General features: G+C 44.4%; 1 long non-coding RNA gene across 1 annotated transcript in view; it reads left to right on the top strand.

Annotated features, from left to right (window-relative positions):
- Positions 1–12,784: 12,784 nt before the first annotated feature.
- The window catches only part of LOC122438652, a 56,865-nt gene continuing 47,965 nt past the window's right edge, over positions 12,785–21,684 (top strand). Inside the window, exons 1-2 of the long non-coding RNA XR_006268601.1 lie at positions 12,785–12,912; positions 13,763–14,864. This is a non-coding gene — a long non-coding RNA (uncharacterized LOC122438652). The remainder of the gene's footprint in view (positions 12,913–13,762; positions 14,865–21,684) is intronic.

The raw sequence follows: 21,684 nt of genomic DNA, 5'->3' as shown, positions 1-21,684 counted from the left end.
TGGTGAGAGCTCCATTCTCAACAGACTCTCCCCTCCTGGTCCCTAGATGGTGGCCAAGAACTCCCAGGTTACATGCTACTGCATTCACTTCCAGAGGAATGTGTCTTTGTCTTAGCATTACCACAAAAACCCTGATATTTTCTTTCCTTGATTGGACTGATTTAGGTCACATGCTCATACATGACACAGTTGCTGGAGCCAAGGGGATAAAACTCACTGATAGACTTAAGTCTGGACCACATGCCCCTCACCCTGGAAATAAAGGTGGAGTTAGTTTTCTTAAAACTACATGGATGTCCCACAGAAAAGAGTGACTGAGAAAGAGGGATGCATTCAAGAAGGCAACTAAGGTAAGGGACTGTATCTTTAAATATCAAGATCATTTCTTTTGATGAAAAATGGCAAATCCTCTGCCATTTGAAAACATTTGTTCTACCGCTATTAATGCAGTAGAAATTAGAGTTAAGATCATGAAAAAACATGATCCCTTCCTTAGGTAAGAAACCTTTTACATTCAAGTTGTATAGGGATCACCTGGGCATATAGCAGTTTCAAAAAGTCTAATCATATGCGGTTGGAAGTTTCCTCCATGGCCAACTAATCTATAGGTTCTCTGAATTCCTTCTTTAAGACAGGCTCCATAGACCCAGTAGAAATAAGACCATAGCTCTAATTCGCCCCTGAATCCATTCTGGTAAAGTCTCTGTCTCCTGGCTGCTTGGTTTTCTGGTTAGTTATTTTGGCGATCCCTTGTCTTTTTTTTTTTTTAAACCATAAGTCTTACCTATACACTTTGCAATGTCTTCTCCTGGCTTGTGACCTGAGACCTATATACCTTGACCTAAATATCTTCTTAGAGGAGGCCTCCAAGGAGTCAGCTAGAGCTAACTAAGTTGGCCTTTGGAGTGCTGGGGCTTTAAGTCGACCACATAGTGGTTCAGAAAAGGCAGGACACAATAGAAGCCACGTGCTGTGAGCCAGGCACAGCTCAAAATGTCCTGCCCAGGGCAAGCCATTATCTGACCCCACGAATGGATTAGTGCCCTTATATGAAGATGTGATCTCTCTCTACCTGTGGATACAGCAAGAAGGTGTTCATCTGCATCAGATACCAAATCTGCTCAGAGCCTGGTCTTGGACTTACTAGCCTTTAGAACAGAGAAATAAACATGTTTTTTTGGATAAATCATCCAGTCAATGGTACTGGTTATAGCAGCTCCAACTGACAAAGACATCATCCTCCCTGCCTCTGTGAGCCTGGACAGCGACTGTACAGTGACTTGGCTTCTATGGGCCAACAACAGTCTCTCTCTACCCCTTTGTAGAGGTTTTGATCACAGTTTTTCTTCTTGTCTTAGTCCTTTCTCTAGTGCTTGCTGTTCCTCTGTTCTTCAATTTATTGTATGATATACCATCACTTAATTACTGTTTTTACAGCCCTCCCCCAAACATTGCAATGCGGGAGACCTGGGTTCAATCCCTGGGCTGGGAAGATCCCCTGGAGAAGGCAACAGCTACCCTCTCCAGTATTCTGGCCTGGAAAATTCCATGGACAGAGGAGGCTGGCAGGATTACAGTCCATGGGTTTTAAATGACTGAGAGACTTTCACTTTCACTTCTTTCCGCCCAAAGTCAACCACAATAAATACATCTATTGAAGACATTTTCTAATTTTAGAGGTATTAAAAATGTGTAGGGAAAGCCTTATATATTAGCGTCTAGTGAACTAGACTATAGCTGGATGATTCTGGCTTTAAGCCACCTATTAACATCAGTCTGCTTCATTCAGTAGCACTACTCCTTATTATCTTACTATAGCAAAGAAAGAAAGTGAAGTCACTCAGTCGTGTCCGACTCTTTGTGACCCCATGGACTGTAGCCTATCAGGCTCCTCCGTCGATGGGATTTTCCAGGCAAGAATACTGGAGTGGGTTGCCATTATCTTACTATATCTATAAACAAAAAACAAACAGAAAACCATTGTCTCCAGTACTTTTCCCAGAGCCTACTTGTCTCTGGATGTTAAGCCCTCTAGCGTTATTTTCACAGGTCTGAGTCCTTCTTTAGAGTGAGGTTTCCCCTTACTCCTATCTATTTTCTGTGAGTGTCCTTTAAAAATAAGAGCTAATCAGACGCTTCTTGAGCAGCAACATTGATCTTTTTTATTTAGGTGCTCTCTTTTCTGTATTGAAATCACTGGCTTCATAAGAGTTCAAATTTCAAGTCATTTTACTACTCTTGAGCTTTCTTTCCTAGTTCCTGGCCAGATAGAGCCTTATGTCCATATTTTCTCTTAACCTGCTTAAGTCTTCTTTATATCCGGTTAGCAAGCAAAGGATTGCCTTCTCTGGCTACTACATATTCAAGGATACCGTGGTCACTTACTTTAAGCTGTCTGTCACTTCCACTTCACCAACACATTCTTCTTAGCTGGTTAGAATTAAGCATAGAATAGTACCTCTTCAATAAGCGATTAGTTTAAATTTAAGTCATGCCAACTTTATTTGATGCCCACTTTTCAGCAGAATGAGCTTGTCAGTAGATGTTGAAGTTCTCCATTACCCCTATATTGTGGCCCTGTGCTATTAATTCTGTCATTTGTATTGGGAAAGCATTATTGATGTTGCCATAACAGGATCACAAGGCATGTTAGAACTAGCTGACAAAACATGGCCAGTGGAGAGAGTGTGAGCCCAGTAGGGAGTGAAGAGCTCTTTCTAGGGTATGGGCTGTGAATACAGAAGCTGGTTTGGATTAGGGCAGCTGAGCTATGCAAGACCTGATGTCTCTCACCAAGGTGAAGTTCAAGAAGCTACTAATACTAAGAAGTCCAGCATGAAGGCACATGTGTACCACAGTTAAAGGAAACCATGGCAGGAGTGTGGACAGCAGAATACAACCCTCTGGATTCGGACTGGTCAGTGATAAGCTAAACAAGACATCAGAATCAAGGTCAAGAAGACCAGGGTTTAGGAGAATGTCCCAAATCTAAAGCGAATCTGGATGCGAGGCAAAATGACCAGAGATGGAAGGTGTGGAGGTCAAGGTGGAGGCACAGAATTGAATAAACATGGAGTGGGAGGTGTAATAGGAGGGACCTGCAGATGTCAAAGGCTCACAGCTGACCCGACTAGAAGGAAGCAAGATGCTGGGGCTGATACTGATGACATACTTTCTCTCTAATCAGAACTAATCTTGGGGAGCTTGGAGAGCTAGAACTATAGGCAGAGCCCCTTAGATAATCCAGCATCATGTTCCATCTGGAAGGCAAAGGCAAGACAACTAGCCAGCTGCCTTATTGTAAGCTCCTATGACAACGTCACTTCTGCTTTTATTTTGATGGCTCTGCCAGCCATCCATGTTCAGGTTTGTGAGTTTTCATTTGTATTCCTAAGTTCTTAACTCACACCGGTATTCTATTTTGCCTTTAATTGTGTGTTTCTTTTGAACAAATTATGTACCTTCATATTGGTGCAATACAACAACTAATGCCCTGGTGGCTCAGCTGGTAAAGAATCCACCTGCAATGAGGGAGACCTGGGTTCGATCCCTGGATTGGGAAGATCCCCTGGAGAAAGGAACAGCTACCCACTCCAGTATTCTGGCTTGGAGAATTCCATGGACTGTATAGTCCATGGGGTCACAAAAAGTCGGACACGACTGAGCAACTTTCACTTACTTATTACTTACCGTGTACAGGTACCATGCTAGCTGATTTACATACACTATGTCTTATTTAATTCCCACAGCACCTCCTTGGGAGGTGGGTATTATGATGCCCATTTTAAAAAGAGGAAAATGAAGCTTATATGGTTTATGTAATCAGCCTGAGGTCACACATCTGGGACACAAAAGTGCTCAGGTTTAAACTTAGTTTTTGCCTGCCTATCTGAGGCTTAAATGACTATATTTATACTGTAATACATTCAAACAATTCTCACTGACACCTGTCAGCCACTAGACTTTTTAATCTATCTTCTATCCTCTTTTATCTCTAACTCCCTAACAGTACTGCAGTATATAAAAGTGATCATTAATAAGTATTTACTGAATGAATTAATGTAGCTTAAAAATGTGATTAGAATTACTATGTCCTCTCTTGGTTTGGGTGTTGATATAGACAAGTGATAAGAATTCTTCAGTTTGCTCTATAGAAACACTACGTTGACATGCATTCATTCATTACATGGCTGAGAAGGGGCCAACACTGAACTGAGGAGACATACTAAGTCAGATGTAGGCAAATGTGTCTACATGTTCAAATAAATTTGAGAAGTTAAAATAAAGGGTATATATGAAACAGATTATTTTCTTCAGAGCTCTGAATCTGAAAATCTTTCTCAAGACATGGTCTTCTTGTTTGTCTGAAATCAGAGCTTGCCAAACTAACATCCATGGGCCAAATCCAGCCCACCCCTGTTTTCGCATGGCCTGTGGGCTAAAAATGGTTTTCACATTGTTAAGCAGCCGAAAAAGATCAAAAGAAGAATGATACTTCATGACAAGCAAAAATTATATGAAATTCAAATCTCATTTTCCATAAATAAGGCTTAATTGGAAACACAGCCAAGGTCATTCATTTCCTTATTGTCTATGGCTGCTTTAGCACTGCAAAGGCAGAGCCGCGTAGGTGGGGCAGAGACTGTGTGGCCCACAAAGCCTAAACTATTACCCTTTACAGAAAAATTTACTAGTCTCTGGTCTCACCAAGTAATACAGAATGTTATAACATTTTAAATATTGTTTAAGTGACATCTATTACTTTGGTATCTAACTAGAGGACCCTGGACCCAAAAGTCATGACATCTCTTCTGCGGTGTAGAAGGTTTCCACATTCTCTGGACAAAGTCAAACTCTTTCCTCCTTTGGCATCCTCTCCATTCTCTCCTGACAGCAGTAGCAGCTTTTGGCAGAAACAATAACGAACTGAGAAGCTGGTGGTTTCTCTGAGAGGTAGTATGTTTCTTCCTACCCAAAGCCATTTTTCTCTCTGATGGGAAACTGGGGCTGGGCATCCTTATGAGTGGTTACAGTGTTATTACAGAAACGTAGTGGCACAGAAATGGATTCTCCAGACTCCATCAACCGATTCAAGGTGGTATGATGGAGTCACACGGGTGAGGAAAAGCAAATTGCTCTTTTTGTCATCACCCAGGACCTAAATAAAGACAAAAATGACTCAGAATGACGAGACACAGGTGAACATTATTTATCAAAATATTTTCAGGAGGCATTTAACATCCCAACAACGTGGCATTGTGAGAGCTCAATTAACATGTAGCTCGGGAGTAAAACCAAGGGATCTTTCTAAGATCAAGTTTGGTTTACAGTACAGTTCAAGAGAATGTGCTTTATTTATTTATTGAGACACAAAGACACATAACTATTGTTGCTGTTTTTTGTATCTCTATTTCTCTTTATCTTTCTGTATCTTTGTCTTTCCAATTTAACAAAAATACACTGATCATTGATTATACCTGCGAGGTACAGGGAATGCCCTAAGGATATAAAAATAAATCAGATAATTGCAACTTTCAAGGAGCTTAGGTTTATGAGCAAAACAAATTATAGCGATCTTCCTGGACTTTGGGGCAGCATTTAACATGAGTTGATGTTAAATGCTTAATATATTCTTAATATATCCTCCTTAATATATTCCTCTCTTGGTGGCTTTAGCCCCATCGTCTCCTGGTTTTAGTTCTCTGGTTTCTGATTCTTGGTCTCCATTATCAGGTCTTTTTTTTTTTTCCCTCTCTATTCAATCTCTAAATGATCAGAGTTTAATCATGGGCCTGCTTGTCTTTTGATTATATCTACCCTCCCTAGGTAATCTTCTCTCAAATTTATACATCCAGTTCTAGCAACTCTCTTGAACTTCCAATCCATATAATGAAACTGCAGTAAACATCTCCACTTAGACACATACTGCAATTCTGCAACCGTCCCAAGATGTTCCATCTCAATCACTGACGTCTCTGCTCATTCATCCCATCTTTGAAGAAATCTCAAGTCAGTCGTGATACTACCTCCCTCTCCATAACTCACCAATTCCATCCAATTGTCAAGTCCTTTAAAATAACTCTTGACTCTGATCATTTCTCTTCCTGAGCACACTATCACTGTAGATGAGGAAACCATGCCTCAAAATTTTTAACAGTTGCCCACCATTCACTTGCATAACTGTACCATAATTTATTTAACCATTTCTCTATCAATGGACATGTAGGTTGTTTTCATTCTTTATCTACCATAAATAATGCTTCAGTAAAGATACTAGAAGAGTCATTCTTCAATATCTGTCAGTAGATCTATTGGATAAATATAGAAAAATGGAGCTGCTAGGCCAAAGGCTTTGTACATTTAGAAATTTGATAAATACTGCCAAGTTACCCTCCACAGGGGTTATGTCAATTTTCATACTATTGACAAAGTAAAGTAATACCCACTCCCCAGCCTGGCAAACTAAGTATGCTAATTAAACTTTTTGATTTGTGTCAACTCAATAAGTAAAATAAAGGAGAATAGGGTGGCAGACGATGAGATGGTTAGACGGCATCACCAACTCAATGGACATGAGTCTGAGCAAACTCCGGGAAATGGTGATGGATAGGGAAGCCTGGCATGCTGAAGTCCATGGGGTTGCAGAGTTGGACACAACTTAGCAACTGAACAACAACAGTATGTAAAATATCTCTCTTATTGCAGTTGTAATTTGCATATTACTTGTTATGAGAAAGGCTGAGCATTTTTGCATATTTTAAAGACCTGTTTGTGTTTCCTTAACTGCTAACTGTCATATCTTTTGCCTACTCTTGCAGGAGTTTTTGATGCTTTTCTTATTGATTTGTAGGAGTGCTCTGATTTTTTTCTTAAATTATCCAATTTCCATATTCTTTCAGAATCCTAGTAATTTTTAAAACTCAGAATTTAATCAAATTTTCCCCAATAACAAGTAACCCTCAATTTTTAAAAATTTATTTTTCAGTTGGAGTACAATGGCTTTACCGTGTTGCGTTAGTTTCTGCTGTCCAACCGTGTGAACCAGCTATATGCATAGATCCTCTCCCTCGTGAGCGTCCCTCCCCCACATCACACCCCCCTCGGTCATCACAGAGCACCAAGCTGAGCTCCCTGCCCGCACAGAAGCTTCCCACTCTTTCCTTTACACGTGGTAGTGTATGTACGTCAATGCTACTTCAAATGTTAACTCCTGTAGGGGAGCCCATGTGAAAAGCTCAATGTAGAAATTATGAATTGATTTGCAGAAGTCCTGACTACCTGAAAATAGCTTAAGACTGCCTATACCTATATCTGTGCTATGTCATTTAATTTTCCTAACAGCCCTATGAGGCATGTATTATTATTAACTCCAAAATAAAGCTCAGAGAATATGAATATCCTGGGTGACACAGCTAAGAACTCTTCCACACCTGGAACCTTAAAAGTCTAGTAATCCACCATCACTGGCCATTCCTGAACCACATCAGGCCCTGGTCCTTGATGCCTCTAGTTTCTGATAATCAATTGCTCTTCTCTTTTGTCTTTTATAAACATGCAGTGAACATTTTTAAGTACCTACCATCTGCCAGGAATCCTCATGGGGTTTACATTTTAGAAGGGTTCTCATTTATAAGAATAAAAACACACAATAATAGAGCTTTACTAAGATGGGTGGGAAGGGACAAGGAAGGGTACTTTCAGCCAGGTGGTCAGGGTGGACCTGCTTGAGGAGGTGACATTTAAACAAAGATTAGAATAATCAAATCCAGGAAAAGGACATATCTACGTGAAGTCCTTTAAAAACAAGAGCAAATCTAATGTATTCAAGGAATAGAAAAAAAGACCACTGCAGTTGGAGTCAGAGGAGAGTAGTGGGAGACAAGATCAAAGAGAGGTGGTCTGGGATGCCACAGAAGGCTTTCTGCCACGCAAAAGAGTCTGGACTTTATTTCAAGTGCAATCAGAAGACAAGGAAGGATTCTAAGAGAGAAGTGATATGATCTATGTTTTATGATTTATGTCACTCTAGCTGTGTTGTGGAGAGAGGAGGCAAAAGTGGAAATAGGAAAACCAATTAGAAGCTATTACAGGAGCCCAGAAGATGCTGTCTGTATTAGGGTGGTGGCAGTGGAGAGAGAAAGAGACAGATTTTGGAAATGTTTTTGAGGGTTAGAGTGGACCTAAATTCTTTATGGAGGAGACATTAGAATGGAGGAAAAGGAGAACTATGAATATCTACATGCTTTTTGGCTTGAGCAAATGGTGGATGGTGATGTCATTCAATTGGAAGAAGCCCAAAAGTACCCAGAATTTCATATTACTATATTATTTCCTTGCTTTCCTATGCATCCTTAACCTCACAGATCATGATTTTCTCTTCCCAATATTTTCATTTTCCTTCCCTACCTAGTCTTTAGTCCTTCTTATCCAAAAGAACTTCCTCCATCTACTGCCTCTACTCATATCCACTCCTCAGTCCACTGCAGTCTGGTTACTATCTCCTTTTCCTAATAAACTCCTTCTTTCTGGACATAACACTGACCTTGTTAAAACCAAGGAATTTTTATTTTTCTTGACCTCTCTCTAGCATTTCAGACTATTGCCAATTTCTCCTTGACTTGTCCGAAACTACTTGTTCCTGGTCCTTCTGCCTCTCTGGATGTTCTTTTTTGTGTCTTTATTTCCTCATTTCTTCAATGTTTGCATTCCCATAAAGTTTCAGAACAGGCCCTTCTCTCTTCTTACTCTATACCTTTTATCTTGAGGATGTCATCTACTTCCATGGACTGTCACTCATTCTGACGATTCCAGCACATCTTTCTCTCCTGAGCTCTCGGCTCCCCTGTGTATTTATGTAGTAGAAAGCTTCATTTTGATATCCTATGGATACTTCAAACACCATGTTTCAAATTAAACTAAATTCCCTCCTCAACCTATATCTCTACATCTTGGTGAATGGTACCACCATCTTTCCATTTATCTGAGCTGTACATCTTCTCCTGTTCCTTAATCCTGCAGACATAATAATAAAGTTCAATTTGTTCTATACTCTCAATTTCTCTTGAATCCTTCTCATCTCTCCATTTCTATTCTTGTTCCTTAGTTTAGATGTCCATCACGTCTATCCCCATAATGCTGAAACAGCCTCCGAGATAGTCTCCCTGCTTATTGTGTTGCTCACACTAATAAATTCTCCAAACTGGAGTGAACTTTATAAAATGGACATTTGATCACCTCACTATGCTCCTTAAAACTCATCAGTAGTTCTCCACTGGCTTTAGGGTAAGTTGAAACTTATTAGGAGGATATACAAGACTTTTCATAATACAAGACCTTGCTGATCTTTCTGGGTTCTGCTATGCATTCATACAAGACAGAATCTATTACTTGCTGGGCTCTGTCCTTCACCTTCAACTCTATGGGCACACCTTCTTACCCTCAGGACTTTACACATAATGCTTTCTTTGCCTGGTCTACATTTCTCTTTGAGTTGCCTACTTGTCTGGATTATTCTACTTATGCTTCAGATCTACTCTCTAAATTCATTCTCTATGGTTAGGGACTGTGACTATGCCCAGTGAAGGTTAAGTATGTACCTTTCCAATGAGCTCCCATGTTGCTAACATCCTAGTATTGTGTGATCAATTATACTTATCTGTCTCCTCATTAAACTACAAGATCCTTCAGAGGAGACTGTGTTATTCATCTTTGTATTCCCAGTGCCTAGCACGGTACCTGACACATAGCAGGCACTCAATAATGAATAAAGAAAGTGGAAGAGTTGGGTTTCAAAGTCAGATCTTCTCTGTCTGGCACAAATCTCACATTTCTTCATGCTACTTCTTAACATCTTGAGCCTGAAAATCTTAAAAATCTAGGTATATTTTTGCCTGTAACTAATTAAAATACAGGCAAGTAGATAACTAACTCCATGAGAGTTCAGTTAATCATGTATTTCTTTAATAGCCTTTATTCATCATTCCACCATTCTGCTCATCAAAGTACTTTGGGTTAAATACATCTAAATTGAATGATCTTTTGATACACTTTTACATCCTTTCTACCTTTCATCCTGTTCCTTCTACGACACCTGAAAGTAAGCAGAGTTAAGTACATTGGGAGTCAGGTAGATTTTATTCCGTCTGGCAACTGACACTATAAAGTGATGTGTCAACAGCATACTCTTTCCCATTATGATTTCTTCCAAGGTTTCTATGGATAGGTATTAAAATTTCAGTGCCAAAATTTAACATTGCAAAATTCAGCTAAAATTGAAATTTTTATGTAGTGAGTTCAGTATAACACAGAGTTCTATAAATAGAAAGAATCTTAAAGATTCTGCAGCCCAGCACTTCTGTTTAGCTTTCATGAGGAAATAGACAGGAGAAGACTTGTAGAGCTCACCCAAAGTCATCCAGCCTATTAAAATTTCCTACCTTTCAGTTGGCTGGTCTCTTCTCAATGACATAGATACCCTATTATCTTCCATCCAAACAAATTATCTACATCAGAACCTATCTAACTATTTACATAGTGCTTAACTTTATGATATTGCCTTTTTTGATATCCTTGTTATAAAGAGAAAGGAACTGAAAACTAAGCAAGGCTGTCTTATCCAGGGACATAGGAGAATTGGTAAAAGAGACAATTAGCACAAAGAGATGGGCTTCTATTTGTACTGTAGCCTTGTAATCACACTCTGTTCTCTGAGTGCCCCAACGCTAACCCAAGCTTATTTGTACTTCTGGGGCCTGGATTCTATTCAGTTCTATGCCTTATTTAGTCTAAATGATTTCTCCAGCACCAGTGTGTATTTTTTGAGCTTTATTTTAGAAATATCATACTTAAACCTCCCCTCAAATTGAGTTTGTTTTAGTTCTAATGCTGAGGAATGAAGATTCTGGGTAAAAGAAATAAAGATGATGGGTTTTTCTAGGCTTTACATTTCAAGAATGGTTTTCTCAAATGGCAACTGGCAGTATACCTTATTCCTCAAATTATGACATTTTCTCTGGGAATTAGAATTTAATTGGGATAATTGGTTTTCACGGCAAGCACAGATTTCTTTCCAAGAGTATCAGTTTGATAATATTTTACCAGCTAAAGCTATGAGACCAAATATAAACCAGTTCTGAGAAACAGGAAGTGAACCTGACTGGTCTAGTCTGCGTGTCCCTGGTAGTGACGCACATACAGAAATCAAATTAGGAAAACAAGATATGTGGGTGTGAGGGAGTCGATAATAATTCAGGATGCTACAACACAAGCGAGAACTCCTTTAACCAAATGCCATTCATTTTAATACCACCCTGAGAAGTTTGATTTCCACATAACATACGAGTGATCAGAAAGCAGGACGAGCTTGAGTTCCCTAGCAACAGCACGTGCTTCTGAGACAGTCATTAGCCTTTCAGTTAATCCCGCCAACCCCTTACTGCTAATGTATGACTGACATTTAAAAAAAAAATGATGTTGCAGAAAGTGCTTTGATTTCCAGGAGCAAAATGCACAAGAATAATATATATACATATATATAATATATATGTGTGTGTGTATGTTAAGTTGTCCTGAGAACTGCACTCAGGTAAAAGAAGCAATTTTCCTACATGCCCAGCCTGTCCCCATGTCCCCATGTTCACTGCTTTTAGTTCTACATTTCTGAATCCCCTCCCAGTAAAGGGCAGCAGAGGTGAAAATTCTTCAGACTTTAAGACAGTCCCCTCATCGAATGTAAATCACAGTCTGAAACTGGGGTGGGCAGTTTGTGTAGTAGGACTGAGGCTGACAGAGGGTAAGGTGGGAGGGAAACCGTAAGGCATAGTTTTCTTTCTCCTTTAAACAGAATAAATTACTCTGGTTGAAGCTGCTTGGGAAAGGAGGCTGGTGAAGGGAAAGAAGCTATTTTTCCTATTGATTGTTTAATTGCACCAGAGGCTGTTTGTCCAAGGCGACTGGCCAAGAGCATTATGTCTGTGACTAAAGTGAGGTTGGGCAGGTTTCCATACCCTTTCCTAGTTTTCAACAAGACAACCCATAAAGCTCAGCCAGGCTATAGGAATAGAGTGTATGTCGACTTCTGCTACTCAGCTGTACCCTAAAGCGCCAGGGCTGATGGGATGATGGTTTTCTGACTCTGAATCATTGCCTCTAGCTCGGTCCTTGGTTCAGGATGCACTACTCCTCTGTGTAGCCTGGGTCACCTGCGGGGCGTTATTCGAACGGTACCTATTGCCACTGGTCATCCTTATTGTGGCCTGGGTCCCTTTCAGCTGGACACTGGGCTCCTTCAGTTTGGCCAGGGTGATTCCTAGATCTCCCCGCCTCCCCACCTAACCCCCTGCGCGCTCCCTTCCCAAGGCGACCACCTGCGCCGCCCCACTTACCATCTGCCCCGCGGGGAGGGCCCCCCGGGGTGGCGGAGCCCTCCCTGCTCCCGGGCGGCTCTGGGGGAACTCGGTGTTTGCCTCCAGCCCTTCGCTACCGGAGAGATCAGGTTCCTCCCCTCCTCCCCCTCCAGCTCCGGCCGCCGCCGCCGCCTCCTTCTTGCATGACACAGCAGAACCGCAGCTGCCGCAGCAAGTCCCAACCATCCGCCCAGGAAGCGCCGCAACCGGGACTCGGGAGGGGCGGAGGGGGAACCAGGCAGGGGCCACCGCCGAGGGGGATGCTTGCCCCCGCTTTGCACCACACACTCTTTTCCCAGCCCAGGGGCATGGGAACAAAATCAGGCTCAAGCCGACCAGGCCAAGCCCCTGAGGAAAGCTGGGGGTTCGGCGTCAGAAGGGATGGGACCAAAAGAAGGGTGTGAAGGAGATCCCAATTGAGGCAGGTCATTGCAGGGGAAGAAGGGGAAGAAGAGGCCGAGAAGTCGAGGGCCAGACTGTGAAGGAGAATAAAGGAGGTCAAAGAAAGGTAAGGAGGTAGAGTTGCAGAGAAGGGAGACCGAGCTGGGAAGGGGAGGGGACCTGCTTTGGAAGGAGGACTGGGAGGGAGAATTTGGGGGGGCCTGAGCTAAATATCTAGGCGGCACAGGGTGAATTGGGAGGCAAAAGCAGGGAAGGGGAAAGGGATGGAAGAATTAGGCGTTAGATAGTAAGGTAAATATTGAGGGACATATTAAGGAATCAGAAGGGATGTAGTGGAGATCATGCATCATGGCTGATAATCAGAGGGAAACTGATGAGATGGAAAGAGATACAGTCAAGGCAAAGAAAACATGATCTTCCGCCCCACTCTTCAGTTTCCTATGAAGTTTTTCATAATGCTGCCAGTCCAACAGGGAGTTTTCCTTATAAATTGAAAAGCATGAACTAAAACATCCCAAGAGCCGTTTAGCTTGGATTTACAGGATAAAATCCTATGATCCACAGAATCTTTAAGGCAGAGGTTTAGGATTGGGGGTTGTGATTCAGTAACACGGAAGGCTCTAAAAACTAATGTTATGGATTCACACATAACTGGACTTAAGTCATTCAAAGTGTCTGTTAAATGCTTCAGTTAAATGCTAGAAATGATGACAAAGTTATTGGTTCAAAATATATAAAGGCACAGACTTTTTCTCTGTATACAAACTATAAATCTATAGGTAATTTCTAGCATCTAGCACATCCACTATGATTAAGGGGAAAATGTGTTTTTCTGATTATTTGATTTCCCACCAAACACGCTACGCATTTTACAGCAGATCAGCTGCTTCTATTTGAGAGAATGTGGTCAGAAGTAATGCAAAAGCTGCCACTTTGGTTTTGTCTGTACCTTCCAGGTCGTATCGTCGTACCTCACTTCCTGACACAAACAAGTTTTTACTGTTGTCAGCAACAAAGTCCTAATATAGCTGCGGAAGAGAAAAACTGCATTGCATTTGCCTCCTGCAAGCATCATCAACAGTTACCGGAGGAATGTTGATTCCAGAAAAGCTTTAAAGCTGGTACGATGGTAATTATGTATCAAATGCCTGATTCTATTTCTGTTATTATTGTTTTGTCATTTCTGAGCCACCCAAGAACTGGCTGAACTCGCAGAGGGACAAGACTGGTTCTTCTTTCTGCCTCGGTAAAATTTAATCAGACCTGATAGAAAACTCATTGCTCTAGGGGAAAATAAAGTAGGAACCACGAAATGTCATCTTAACAGAGCGTGGGTTTTGTGACTGTAGGAAAGGATTTAAGGACGCTCCTTCTGTTCGGTTTCCTATGTAATGAGCAAAGGCTACACGCACGCACAGACGCCACAGCTCCCGGATGCTGTGGCTCGCTCCTCTGGGCTTCTGCAGCGCCCGGAGCCCCTCCGGGATGCCGCGAGGGGCTCTCGGTGGGTGGTGGTGGGGGTACGGAAGGCTGCGGCCGCCGCCGCCAGTTCTGCCGCCGCTGTTGTTGCTGCTGCAGTCACGTGGGAGGCCCTTTAAGTTTCCATAGAGAGGCCTCTCCGGTGTCACATGATGGACATGATATAATGAAACAACATTGTGGAGAGGAAAGCATTAGGGGAGCCCACGGCTACAAAAACAAGTGAGTGAGAAGAGGTGGGAGGAAGAGAAACTACGCCACCTCCCCTGCAGCCGAGCCGCACGCAGCAGCTCCCCGCGGGAAGTGGGCGACGCCGGCGGGGGGGAAGGGAGACCCGGTCCCCAGCCCCGGCCGAGGGGACCCCCGCCGCCCACAGCCGAGAGAACAACTTTTAGCCGGCAGCCTCGGCCAGGACTGCACCTGTCTCCGGAGCCTCCATCGCTCCTCCTGATGATCAAAGAGGAATTCTAGAAGACTGTGCTCTACAAATATACATGCGCATCGTTTTCCCCCTTGCGTCTCGTCCGGAGGAAGGAAAGAAGAAAGGGATTAAAGCGGCAGCGTGTGTTCAGCCCCAAGGTAAGTTCTTGAGGTTGGGGAAAGCCGGCCCAGCAGGACTTCGGGATGGGAATTTTGTTCTCCGTTTGGACCTTTCGAGATGAAAAGAGGCATCCCCTCACTGCTGCGAGGCGGCGGGCTCGATGGTCCAGCAGAAACATTTGCACTGTGGACTCTGGTTATTTCCTCTTTCGCACGCCCCGCGGTCCCACCCTGGGACTCCCCGGGGGCCCCTCGCCTCCCCCCGGAAGGGCCCGCAGGTCCCGGCCGGGATGTTGGCGAGCCGGGCGAGGAAAGGTAGGGGTGGTGGCGTTAGCCGGGAATGCCGAGGCGATTTCGCCATGTTTGTGTTGCTAAGAGCACTTTTTTCCCCTTTGAGGTGGCTTGATGCCACATGGCTCCTCCGGAGCTGCTGCCGGGTTGAGAGTGTGTGTGTGTGTGTGTGTTTTTTTTTTTCAATGTCCGCATTCCAGCTAATGTTGCGCAGATAAAATTCAAACTTGAGGTAAACAGAGGAGGAGGAGGAGGAGGGGAGGGAGGGGGGGAAGACTGTTTCCATTTCGAGATTCCACCTCTTCACTCCGCGGAGACTCACATCCCGGAACCTCCAGAGTACTTGGTCCCGTCTTCCCCCCTACCCCACCTTTGCTGACCACCAGAAATCAGGCGACGGGGGTGGGGGTGCTCACAGAGGACGCGGCGTCTGCGTTCTAAAGGGGAAAAACAGCACCCCCGGGCACCCAGGCCGTTGGCTACCTTCCTCGTTCCACTGGGAGGGACGGAGGATGCCCTGCTGCGCTCTCGAGTTGGGGGACCGGAGGATCGCGCTCTTGGGCGGGGCTGGGGGGGTGCCTGATCCCCCTCTCACTCCCTCTTACTTTTGGGAACCGGACGGCACCGCTCCCACCCCACCCCAGGCGCAGGTTCCAGAAGGCGGGCTGGGTGGGTCTCCAGGTTCCGAGAGGGTGGGTGGCGTAGCAGGTGTGTGGTGGGCATTTCTATTTTCTAAGTTGCATTTGATGGGACGACGTGGGGAGTCTTAAAAAGCGAGCGGATCGGAGAGCTGCGTCTTTTTTTTTTTCCGACTAGGGAGAAAAATGATGACAACCCCTCCCCACCCCGCTTTAAATATCTGATTCATCTCGAAGCTAGGCTCAAGGGGGAGTAGGGATGTGTAAGGGTGAAGATGAGGTTCGTCATGTGGAAAACTGGGCTTCTGACAGCTCATGGCCACCCTTCCCTCCCTCCCGCGGCGGAAGATGGGGAGGTGGTGGGTCCGAGACGGGCGATGTACCCTCTCCCCGGGGTAGGAGCAGCGCGGGGTCCCGAAGTGCGGGAGGGTCCGCAGCCCGGTCGCCGGGGAGTATAGGGGGCCGGGAGGAGGCGGCCACGTGAGGAGGGTCTGCGGAAGCGCCGGAGCCGAGAGCTGGGGGGTGAAGTGCGTAGCACAGTCGTGACGGGGGCTGACACGAAGCAGCCGTGGGCGGCGCGCCGAGGAGGAGCGGAGACTCGCGCGGGCCCGGGGCCCCAGCTCCGTGGCGACGCGGCTTTATTCCGAGAGGCGGCCCGAGCCTCCCACGCCAGCGCCGACGTCCGGGCCGCGGGTGGGTGCGCACGCCAGGGCCCTTTCCCGGGAGACCGTTTCCGGGCGGGGTCCCCGGCCGGGAGCGAGGGCTGTAAACAGGGTGGTGCCCTCTGCCCTCCCGCCCCCGGCCGGTCGGGGCGCGCGGCCTTGGCGGCGCTCGGGGTAGCGGAGGCGCGGCCGCGGCGCCGGGCAGCGGCAGCGGGGGCGCGCCCGCCGCCCCTGCGCGCTCCCCGCCGCCAGGCCGGCCGGCCGGCCCTCTCTGTTTTTGTTTTGATGGAGCCCGCGTGCAGCTGGCGCGTGTCGAGTCACGTGCCGGGGGCGGGAGGGGGCTGGGGCGCGGTGACGCAGGCCTCCGGAGGGCCGGGCGCCCGCGGGGTGCTGTCGCCGAAGGGTCGAGGGGGCGTGTGCCCCGGACACATCCCGACCGCGCCGGGTGTCCAGGCCCCACCTGGTGGAGTTCGTGGGAGTTGGTCCTCGTGAGCGGTGTGCGGGCGTGGGTGTAAATCCCACCGCACTTTGGAGTTCGTCGTCGCAGCATCCAGGCAAGCCTGTTCCATCCGGGCTGGGGGCCCGCCTGCGCTGTTTCAGTTGGAAATCAACAGACTGCAGGCGTGAGTCTCTGTGGGCATTTAGAGACCTCTCTGTGGCTCTTAATCCAGACTGTTGTAAGTAACTGGAACGGTTTAGAAAGAATTCTGATGCCCGGCCCAATCCTAGATCAGTAAACCAAATCCAAATAGGGCTGAACGTGTGTGTGTGTGTGTGTGTGTGTGTGTGTGTGTGTGTGTGTGTGTGTTTAAACCTCCGTAAGTGTTTTTGATGAACGAGGAAGGTTGAGAGCTTACAGAACTCGCTGGCTGAAATAGATAGCTGTGAAACCATCCATCTTTAGGGACGAAATAGCCAACAGGTGTTGATATGTCAGTAGATGCGAGTAGCTATGTGCTGGCATTCCCTGACGTTCTTGATGAAACATTGTTACCCCCATTTTACAGGTGACGGAGTGGAAGCTCAGGAGGTTAAGTAAGAGTTGGTCAGTGACGATCCATAACTAGAACCCAGGCAAGCTGATTCCAAAACCCAGTCTTTCAGTCATTAAGTATGTTACTTTGGAAATCTACCTTTACCTAAATGGCATGTGTTTGTGCGAATATAAATAGTTTTGTGTTTGCCTAAAGACCAGCCAATTTATCGAAATATATATGTATTTTTATTTGCAAATTTTTGTTTGTATGAAAGGGAGAAGAATCACCTGGTGAATTCGTTGAGACCTAAATAGGCTACTAACATTTTCCCCAAGTTTCTTTGAAGAGGGGATCCCAGTAATTTGGAGAGAACTGATTCCATGCAAGTTGTTTTGAGACTTGAACATACATGTAAAGTGAAGTGAAGAGTCTAGAAGATGCAGATAATTTCCCAGGATTTACACAAGCATTCACAGAAGTCCTTTAGGTTGGTGGACACGATATAATTTTGTTGGTCCTTGGCTGGTTGTAGCAGAACATGCAAGGTAGTATACGGAGTAGCAGAAGCTTTGCCTTGAAAATTTAGGAGGGGAAAAAAAAACAACCACTCTGGTCTGGAGTACAGAAGTGTTGTTTCTGCATCCCCTTCTCTCTCTTATTTATTTCATTTTCCTCTGTCAGATAAATTCTTAGTGGGAATATTTAGATGTGGGAGTAATCTATTTGTTTTGAAAATGTGTTCCTTGATATATTCTCTAAGGACGTTAGAAATAAAACTCACAGACAATAGAGATTTTATCCTTAAAAACAGAGGGTTCTAATTACAATGTTTTTGTGACCAATACACATGATCAAGTGGTACTGCGTCACAAAGAAATGTCTTCATATTCCTGCTAATGATTGCTTTCAAACACTGTTAGCTGTATGGTGGATGTAGGCAAATTACTTAGCGAGTTTCGGAGACTGGTTTTCATGTGGCTTGCAGTTTTGGTTAGGGAAGCTTATAGACAGACATACCACTAGGGCAAGCCTGATATAACTGAGTGTAAGCTATTTTTGGCATGGAAATAGCTCTCTAACCCCATCTCCCTCCCTCCCTTGTCGTCCTCATCCCTGTTGACCACCAAAGATACTTTAATCCAGAGTTGTCAAACCACTTGTGGTTCCTGTGGACAGCTCTGTCTTCTGCTTCTAGGGTACCTCCTTTAGGACTTTACTCTTAATTTCTCATGAAAGTGAAAATATTAGTCACTCGGTCATCTCTGACTCTTTGCGACCCTCTGAACTTGGGCCTGCCAGGCTCTTCTGTTCATGGAATTTTCCAGGCAAGAATAGGGGAGTGGGTGGCCATTCCCTTCTCCAGGGGACTTTTCTGACCCAGGGTTTGAACGCAGGTCTCCCACATGGCAGACAGATTATTGTCTGAGTCACCAGGGAAGCCCCAATTTCTTCCTGAAAGGTATTTGGAAACATCCTGCTGTGTCACCTCCATTCCTTGCACAGATGTGTCTCAGTGCATTTTTTCACAACATACATTGTTTTTGTTTATACGTTGGACACCTGTACTAAATTGACCTTATAAAAGGTTGAAATGGTGTTTATTTGTGTACCACTGGCACACTGCAGGCACCCAATTTATTACGTCAGTCTAAATTGAATTTGAGTTGCGTTATTTGGGTTGATCACTCATCTTCATTCTTTACCGTTCTCACTTCTGCTGCTAGGCTGAAACCATGCATCTTTGAACAGAGAATACAGGGTACCACCAATATATTCCAGTAAAAGGAGTAGTAAGGATGGGACTAAATGTAATCAGCTTTTCACTTGTTTACCAATTTCATTCTCAATTTGCCAAGTGTTTACTTGTGAGTTCTAGGAGAGATGTTCAATATTACCATTTTTCAACTTCCTTAGGAAGGAAGAAATGGCACCATATTATTGATGAACAAACTTCTATGTATCGTGGCAGAGTACAGATGCATCATCACATTTCATTACACTGTAACGTTCAGATTTAGTGTTACAGAGTTTGTAGAGTAGCACGTCCTATAGAGCTTTCCAGAATGATAGGAATGATTTATAATGATACATTTATAATGACTTAGAAGTGATAGCCACTAAGCACTTGAGGCTGGTGAGCCATTTTCAGTGTGGCTAATGTGACACAGAACTAAAGTTCTCATTGATTTAAAAATAGCCACAAGTGGATGGTGGCTGCTGCATTGGACAGTTACAGAGGATTTGCTTACGTTTGAGTCTAGTGTTTGATAGGTAAACATTAACTTACAGTGTTCTGCCTTTAAAAGAAAAATCTTGGTTCATTTTACAGCGCATAACACTGTGCTTCCCATTCATAGATCATAAGGTGTTTCCAGGATATTTTTAACCTACGTGAGGCCTTTATATTGTCGAGCATCTGTCTGTGTTTTGTGGACTTTTCATGGAGTTCACGTGGTCTCCCATTTTCAGGAGCAGAGTGGAGTGATTATGGGTCATTATGGCTTCGAGTAATTGTTTAGAACATCAAATGGATTTGAATCCGTGGTGTATAAACTGATTGGAAGTCCCATGAGCTTTCCTTAGATGTATTGTGAAGAGCAGGCGCTATGTTTGTCTTGCTGGCCATCATATCCCCAGTGTCCTTGTATGGTACCTGACACAGGGCAAGTGCTCAGAAACATTTGGAGAATGGAAGAACATTCAAACAGTTTAACCCCCTGAATTTAGCCTCAGAGGGTATGTTGTGGAGCTAAAGAGGAGGCCGAGACTCAGTGACTGCACTGTAATTTACAGTTCTTGCAAGGAATGAATGTGGTCTCTCCAGGGACATTATCCTTAGTCTAGTGACTTTGATTCCTTTTCCTGTAGCAGGATACATAGCAAGAATTGTTACCCCTATTTGAGGACAGATTGAGAAATAAAGTCACAAAAAGCTTTGGTGCTCAGGTCACAGGGAGAGGGTTGGAAGTGTAAGTCAAATTGAGGTAGTTGTTTCTATTGCTCTGCACACTTGTTCTGTGATTCTTCCTCAAAGAATTAGTCATGCACTGAGCCATGTTAGTTAGGAAATATGGTTTGTGAAATCGAAGGTAATTATAGATGTTAATAGAGTCTGAAAAGAGGACTGAAAATATCTCTCGTATGGCATGACATTGAGAAAACAGCTTCTATGTGAGAAACAGGAATGGAAACGTTTCTCTCTTAAACCTCTAAATTTCAGTCTGTGATAATCCTAACACCCAAGTTATAAACTTCTCAGAAGAAAATATTTTCAAATGTAAATAGAAACAGATGTTTAGTTGTGCAGATAACCACTACCAGATTTTAAAATATTTATATAAAAAGGTATGAGATACATCAAACATCTGTTTAGAGCGAGAGCCCTAAGGCTGAAATCGTAGCGCTCCTTTCACATGGTTGATGCTGTGTTGGTGAGTTGGTGATGCAGCCCCACATGTGGTCTGGTACTCGTAGAAGACGATGCAGTCTGCTCTTGGCGCTGTGTGTCAGACTTACCTAGCTTGTGGTCCTCCGTGTGGCTGGATTACAGCCCTGTCCTCGTTCCTAGGAGACACAGACTAGCTTCCTGTCATTCTGCTGCTATGTGTTGCACACATGAAAACTATTTTTATTTTTTAAAATGTATTTACTTATTTTTGGGTGTGCTCGGTCTTTGTTGCTGCGCAGGCTTTTTCTCTGGTTGCAGCAAGTGGGGGCTAGTCTCTAGTTGCGGTGCACAGGCTTCTCATCGCTGTAGCTTCTCATCCCTGCGGCTTCTCTGGCTCAGGGCTCTAGGGCTCAGGGCTTCTGTAGTTGTGGCTCGTGGGCTCCAGAGCACAGGCTCAGCAGTTGTGGTGTGGGGGGCTGGGAGGTGGGCTGAGTTACTCCCTGGCATGTGGGATCTTCCCAGAGCAGGGCTCAAACCCAGGTCTCCCACATTGGCAGGCGGATTCTTTACCACTGAGCCACCAGGAAAGCCTGAAAACTAATTTTAAACCAGGGTAAGTAAAGTGTAATTGAAAACAGAAGTCTGTTGTCTAAGGAAAATCATATGCTACGTTCCAAGATAAAATATGAAGTTTTTTGAGGAGGATCTTTTAGCAGTTTCTGGTCTCTTAGTTCTTTATGACTGTTTTTCAAATGCCTTTGGTGGTGCGTGAACATCTTTGGTGGTAATGGTGGGGAGCCCCCAAATCAAAAACAAACCATCAGCCATGAGTCCCCATAAATTCCTGCTGTTCCCCTCAAACCTGAACCAAGACACAATGACTGCAAGACAAAACCCACTGCT

The sequence above is a fragment of the Cervus canadensis genome, chromosome 3 (assembly GCF_019320065.1).
Source record: "Cervus canadensis isolate Bull #8, Minnesota chromosome 3, ASM1932006v1, whole genome shotgun sequence".
Classification (NCBI taxonomy): Eukaryota; Metazoa; Chordata; class Mammalia; order Artiodactyla; family Cervidae; genus Cervus; species Cervus canadensis.
The sequence above is the reverse complement of the archived record's forward strand: the minus strand, read 5'-3'. Positions and strand labels throughout refer to the sequence as shown.